Source organism: Penaeus chinensis, chromosome 14 (assembly GCF_019202785.1).
Source record: "Penaeus chinensis breed Huanghai No. 1 chromosome 14, ASM1920278v2, whole genome shotgun sequence".
Lineage (NCBI taxonomy): Eukaryota > Metazoa > Arthropoda > Malacostraca > Decapoda > Penaeidae > Penaeus > Penaeus chinensis.
The window spans coordinates 15,749,823-15,756,267 of record NC_061832.1 but is presented as its reverse complement, the minus strand read 5'-3'; the positions used below and the strand labels follow the sequence as shown (position 1 = coordinate 15,756,267).

Here is a 6,445-nt window from a genome sequence, read left to right as displayed (position 1 = left end):
CCACTCTCCCTATACTTCCTTCTCCTTCTCCCTATTCTCCCTTCCCTCTCTCCCTATTCATCCTTCTGTATCTCCCTATTCTCCCTTCCCTCTCTCCCTATCCTTCCTATTCTTCCTTCCCCTTCTCCCTATCCCTCCTTCCCTCTCTCCCTATCCTTCCATTTTCCTATTCTTGTACTAAGAAAAGGTCGAGAGGTCAGACGCCGGAGAGACTTCCCGGTGTCAAAGTCCGAGAATAAGATTGTCTCTCGTGAACTGAATAACAATAAGGCAATATTTCCTTTATCATTGCACCTATGTTATTGTGTGTGTTTTTACATGAATGTCCTCCTTTGTTGTGTGTTTTCCTTATCTCTTTAAGCCTGATGTCATCTGTTTCTGGCATATTACACACGCATTTCGACGATGAATTGCGCTAAAATGAGATACAAGTCACGTCAATCTGCGACCGTTTCTCGTGGCGGGATTTTCAAAACGGATAAACGGTCAACGAACTCTCCATTTTTTTATTTTTTTTTTTCTGTTTGTCAATTCTTTCCTCGATTTTGGGTGAATTTTTTTTTTTTTTTTTTATAAGGGTATTTATTTTTTCAGCGACTCTTTGTGTTCTAGAAAGATAAATGACATTTCCCCCCCCCCCTTTATGTAAACGCAAATTTGAATTTCGCGACAATACAGCCTTTACAAAAATGTCAAATTACAGTTAGCATTTACTATATAATCTGCTCATAAAGGTAAATTAAATTCTATCAATGAAATTGTTAATTATCATGACGATGAGGATAGCAACAGCAACAATAAAATAAATAAATAATATAAATAATAATAATAATAATAATAATATTAATAATAATAATAATAACAATAACAATAACAATAATAAGAATAAGAATAACAATAACATTACTAATAACAATAATTATAATGATAATAATAAGAATAATAAGAATAATAACAAAAATGATAACAATAACACCAACAACAACAATAACAAAAACACAAAAACAGTAAAAAATAACCACAAAATAAACAAAAAGGAAAAACCAGGAAAAAAATACGTGCGCCATGCGTCTCTCTCGTCCGGCGGGTTCGCATGACTACGGCAACATCTCATGACTGCCTGGCCGTTGTACGTGTCACTTGCCAATGCGGAATTTTAGACTACCAAAAAAAAAAAAAATGCCTAGTGTCATGCAGTAATTCATGACCAAGGCCTTGCAAGTTTACATTCTTCGGGAGAGATGAAAAAAAGAAAAAGTATGTAATGCTGTTTTGTGTATTGTGGGATTGTGAAAATAAAGACGGAGGTAAATTCGATACTGATGATTATTATAATAATAATGATGATGATGATGATGATGATAATAACAGCAAAATAATAATAACAACAACAATAACAACAACAACAACAACAACAACAACAACAATAATAATAATGATAATATCGATGACGATGATGATGATGATAGAGAGAGAGAGAGAGAGAGAGAGAAAGAGAGAGAGAGAGAGAGAGAGAGAGAGAGAGAGAGAGAGAGAGAGAGAGAGAGAGAGAGAGAGAGAGAGAGAGAGAGAGAGAGAGAGAGAGAGAGAGAGAGAAAGAGAAAGAGAAAGAGAGAGGGAAAGAGAAAGAGAAAGAAAGAGAAAGAGAGAGAAAGAGAAAGAAAGAGAGAGATAAACAGAGAGAGGAACGTATCAATTCTGAACTCAGGACACTTCATTATCTATCAACAGATTTAACGACCTATTCAAAATGCATTTCTTTCTCACTGAATGTATATCCATCTTTGCATCTATTGTTTTTTCATCTCATTATTCTCTTATCTATCAATCTATCTATTTACTTTATCTTTATATCTATTTATCTGCGTCCTCTTATTTATTCATCATTCTATCTATTCATTTTATTCTGAATATTCCTTTCACGGTGACAAATTTTCCAAATCATTCACATATCCATATTATATCATATATGTATTTTCCAATAAACACTTATTCACAAATTATAAAAGTAAACACAGGTGTCATATAAAATAAATATACAAATACGTATAAGTAAATAAGTAAAATGTAAGTTTTTATTGTATATAATGCATCCTTTACGTAAAGTTCATTGACCAAGTGCCTGCAAGCAAATGCTCTCCAGAACTTAATAATACATACGAACATATTTTAAAAAAAAGTGCGTGCAAAAAAACAAAAAACAAAAAAATATATATATATATATATCTCATTTCACCGGCGTCAACAACGTTTTATTTACGACAATGTATCTCGCCATTTAAACCGTGATCACTGTCAGGCGCTATCAGCTGATGGCAAGTGTGGGAGACGGATTCTGAAAAGGGTGGCTCACTGAAAGGTAATTGCGTGTGTGTGTTTGTTTTACTTGTGTGTGTGCGTTTGCTTGTGTATGTGGGTGTGCTTGTTTCTTGACTTGTGTGTGTGTGTGTGTGTGTGTGTGTGTATGTGTGTGTGTGTGTGTGTGTGTGTATGTGTGTGTGTGTGTGTGTGTGTGTGTGTGTGTGTGTGTGTGTGTGTGTGTGTGTGTGTGTGTGTGTGTGTGTGTGTGTGTGTGTGTTTGTTTGTTTGCTGCGTGTGTATAAGACCGGATTACACTACACTACCTTTGACGCTAGACGCAAGCTTCTTTTGTCTTCTGTCACATACTATCCCAGAGCGAATTTCAAGCTGATAAAAACGCAAGCTGTTATGCCGTTCTACACGATGCAGGTAAATATCACGAATTCGCTAGCGTTTTCGAGCAGTCCCATGCAGGATCTTTCTAGCTTTCTGCGAACTAGGATACGTGATTCTGTTCTGCCTTATCCTTAAAAAGAAGAATATGGGTACGAAGATTTTAAGCGCATCTGTGCTATATATCCATCACGCATTAACCTATTTGAATAATCTTTCAATTTAATGCTCCAAAGGATGGGATACTCTTCAATATTCCCAAGGAGGGTGAATATTTCATTTCCTTTCGTCTGTTCATAAATAAAACGGTAAAGTTAAACGTGTTTAGCTTTATCGAAGCATCAATGGATAGCGCATTCAAAAGCTTGTCCAAAGTGAATTAAAGCATCGCCTTCTGTTATCTTCTAAGAGATCATATAAATATATATTTTTTGATTTTCGTTCCCTTTTTCTCTTGTACGCTTTACGGGTTCAGAAAATCCGGTGAAATACGGTGTGAATTTCGCTCTAGTGGTTTCTATAATAATAATAATAATAATTATTATTATTATTATTATTATTATTATAATGATAATAATAATAATAATGATAATAATAATAAAGAGGCGCAGATCAATTATTATTTTGTCTTTAAGTTTGTTTATTATTATAAATCTAGACATGTGTAAACGTAAGTATTGAGTGTCAGCTGATTATAAAAACGGGCTGAGTTGTATATATATATATATATATATATATATATATATATATATATATATATATATATTTTCTATTGTTTCGACTAGCAGAAAAAAACACTCAAGTCAAAAATTAACTCAATATTTTACTCAGGAAAAAAAAAAAATCTTTATTAACTCATCTCTGAATGCTATGTGAAATATCCCATAGCATTCCGTCAAAATGAACACCTTAGGCACTAAGAAAAAACATTCATAGCATATTAAACCTAGGGAATATAGCCAGAGAGATATATCTGCTTCATAGGTCGCTCCTTAAGACAAAATAAGATTTAGAGTTGCTTTCCATCCAGACTTTGACATTCTACTTACTAAACCAGCCCAAATATAAAACGAAATAAAAAACAAAAAGTATATATCAGCCCCGATCTCATCAACGTAAACCCAAAAGCCGAAAATCTGGTATAAATAAACCGAACGTCAGATATCGGCGAAGCCATCTTCCACGCAAACAAACACCTGCTCTGAAGGGTTTATTTGACAGCCTTTACGAGGTGGACGCTTTATCTAAGCCCTCTCCCCTAATAATAAAACATCTGCCGGAAAAGAAAACGACCGGGAGCCGAAGCCAAAGAGGTCACAGATAAATCTTTACGAGAGTCATCTTCATTAAACAAACGTAGGGAGAGAGTCGTGAACGCTTTCGGACGCACCGTGAAGAGAAATGGCGGGAAAATGACGTTCAAAGACACCTTTTAAACTCTCGCCAGGTCATAAATGCAATGTGCATGTAACTCATCCTAAATATAATTTAAATAGCATTAATAATAGTGAGTAATGATAGCGATGATAAAGCTAACCGATGATTGGTAATGAGTGATGATGATAACAACAGAGACAATAATAATGACAACAACAACAACGGCAACAACAATAACAATAGCAATGCATAAATAAATAAATAAATACACACACACTCACACACACACACACACACACACACACACATACACACACATATATACATATATATATATATATATATATATATATATATATATATATATATGTATGTATGTATAATATAATATATTATATACACTAAATTATATATTATATATATAATATATATGTATGTATGTATGTATACCTATGTATGTATATATACACACACACACACACAAACATTTATATATACATATATATATATATACATACATATATATATATATATATATATATATATATATATATATATATAAAATCTTCTTCCCTCTCCTCCTCCTCTTCCTCCTCCCCTTCTTCCTCCTATTCCTGGAGATGGCGTTGCCTTCGCGAGACACGCTAGAGACGTAACTAATTACATCTAAATTAACGCCAATTACGTCACGCGTCACAAACCACGTGGAAATGGAGATGCAGGTTTTGGGTCGCTAATTATATATGAGAATTAATTAGGATTTATGTGTCCGTTTTTTTTTTGGATTTTTTTGTTTTGAATTATACGCTTTTGTAAACAATATGCAGGCAGAGCGTAGCGAAAGAGATGAGAAAGAGGAAGGTGATAAAAAAATGGAAGAGAGGAATAAGGGGGGAAAGGATGAAGTGGGTAGAAAAGGGAAGAAAGATAAGAGATGGGAAGAGAGGAGAGGAAGAGAATAAAGAAAATAGAGATAAGGAGAAAGTGATAGAAGCGAAAGAGATAAATAAGAAAGAGGAAGAAAGGAGAAAAAAGAGAAAACAAACAGGAAGAAAATTACAAAAGCGAATAAGGGAGACAAAGAAAGTGGAAGAAAGGAAAAGGGAAAACGAAACAACGAAGAGAAAATAGAGAAGAATTTTCTTTTTTTTTTTTTGTTCGTGAACGGTACGAAAAAAACTAATGATTATGCAAATACATGTATGTGCATGTGTAAAGATGGGGGGGGGGGGGGGGGGATGCGTGCGTGTGTAAAATCTGTAAAAGTTTGCATACTGTATGCGTAAGAGATCAATATCTATATGTGTGTCTTTATGCATGTATGTGTGTGTGTGTGTGTGTGTGTGTGTGTGTGTGTGTGTGTGTGTGTGTGTGTGTGTGTGTGTGTGTACACACACACACACACACACACACACATATATATTTATATATATATATATATATATAAATGTATATATATATATGTGTGTGTGTGTGTGTTTTTCCAAGTATGTATGTATATATCATATATATTATATATATATATATATATATAGCTATATATATATGGTAGAAAAAAACACAATATAAAACTGGATTTATTTAAATAAATATAGTTTCATATTGTGGGTTTTTCTACCATAGTATCAACACGGTAGTGTTTTCACCATTCATATATATATATATATATATATATATATACACACACATATACACAGACACACACACACACACATACGAGATGTGTGTGTGTAAATAAAATATATATAGAGAGAGAAAAAAAAAGAATATAGATACATACATAAGAAACACACACAAGCCCGTGCGTGTTTATGCACAACACAAAGTCAGAACAATCGATACGACGCTATAAAAAAAAAAAAAAGAAAAAAGAAAAAAAAAAGGGGCAGCCATGACGTCACAAGACCCCAACTGACGTCATAACACCTCCATGACGTCACGCCCCGGGACACCTAACCTCCCTCGTGGTCATAAAAGGTGCCACGCCACCTGGCGGCCACTCGCTCACCTCATTCACGCCTCACTCACCTTCTCACTTGGATATATAGATCAGGTCAAGTCAGGTCGCGACGCCAAGTTCTGAAAGGTAGAAAGTGTTTGATGTGATGCAAAGAAATTGATTTCTTTATGGAATTCTGGTCAATCGAATCGATTTTATTTTTTGCGATATTAGCTACAATACGTGATTTTTTTCCTTATTATTTACTAAAGGAGTAAATCTTCATTGTCATTTACAAGAGAGGAAAATCTCTATCATCGTTTATAGAATAAGAATATCATATATTATTTAACAAAATAGGAAAACAATCAGTATCATTTACAGAACAAGAAAACCTCAATTTCCACTTAAAAAAAAAAAAAAAAAAAAAAAAAA

General features: G+C 33.7%; 1 protein-coding gene across 1 annotated transcript in view; it reads right to left on the bottom strand.

The window, feature by feature from the left end:
* The window catches only part of LOC125032542 (major facilitator superfamily domain-containing protein 6-like), a 43,608-nt gene extending 37,456 nt beyond the window's left edge, over nt 1-6,152 (bottom strand). Inside the window, exon 1 of the mRNA XM_047623736.1 lies at nt 6,100-6,152. The gene's annotated coding sequence lies outside the window, so the exon portion shown is untranslated. The remainder of the gene's footprint in view (nt 1-6,099) is intronic.
* Between the last annotated feature and the right edge of the window lie 293 nt (nt 6,153-6,445).